Genomic DNA, 851 nt, shown 5'->3' on the forward strand with positions numbered 1-851 from the left:
ATAGAAGACAAAGCTAAGTCACCTGGCCTAGATTTTTTTGGAATTGATGTTTGTGAAGGGTGTGAGATAGGAGCCTCTATTCATTTTTTCTTTCATGTATATATCCAATGGACCCAGCACCATTTCCCCAGGTGGAGCTCACAGACTTCAGGAGGACTGGGCTGCAGGCTGCAGGCTGCAGGACCAAGCAGAAGCAGCCCTCTGGGGCTCAGCGTTTCACCTGACCTTAGTCTTCAGCAGAGGGTTGCAGGGAACTGTGTCTTTTGGACTGGGGGGTGGGGGGGCTTCCGGGAGGGACCTGGAGTGGGCAGCGGAGATGCCTTCGAAGAAGAGTCTGAGGATCCCCGAAAATTGTGTTCAAAACATCGTGTGTACGTGTGCACATGCTCTCCTGAGGGAAGAGTCGCTAGGTTTCATCCTGTGGACTGCCCCCCATTCCCCTGAAGTCTGTGTTTTCCAAACATCTAAGAGCTGCTTGGCTGGATGAGGGCCCACGGGTCAGTCAACTTAGGTTCTAGTAACTAACCTGGGAGCCCGGCCGATCACTTGCCTCCAGCCTATTTCTCTGAGAACGCGGTCAGTCCAGCGGGCTCCGAGGTTGCTTCCGCTCGCACCTCCCGCGGGCCGACCCCTATCCCGCGAGCAGAGAGGTGCAGCCTCGCAGCTCCGGGAGCTGGGCAGAATGGGTGGCCGCGGGTCGGCGGGAGCGTGGCTCGCAGCTTGTCGTCCTCTAACCCTGTGGAGGGCCGGGGCTGCCGGCGAGCGGCCCCTGGGAGGGGTCGGGGGTGTAGCGAGGGTGATCTGCCCAAAAGGCTAACCCTTCGGAGTAGGCGGATCCGCGCCCCCCCCCC

This window comes from Leptonychotes weddellii, chromosome 1, assembly GCF_054177405.1.
Source record: "Leptonychotes weddellii isolate Sample4059 chromosome 1, ASM5417740v2, whole genome shotgun sequence".
Taxonomy (NCBI): domain Eukaryota; kingdom Metazoa; phylum Chordata; class Mammalia; order Carnivora; family Phocidae; genus Leptonychotes; species Leptonychotes weddellii.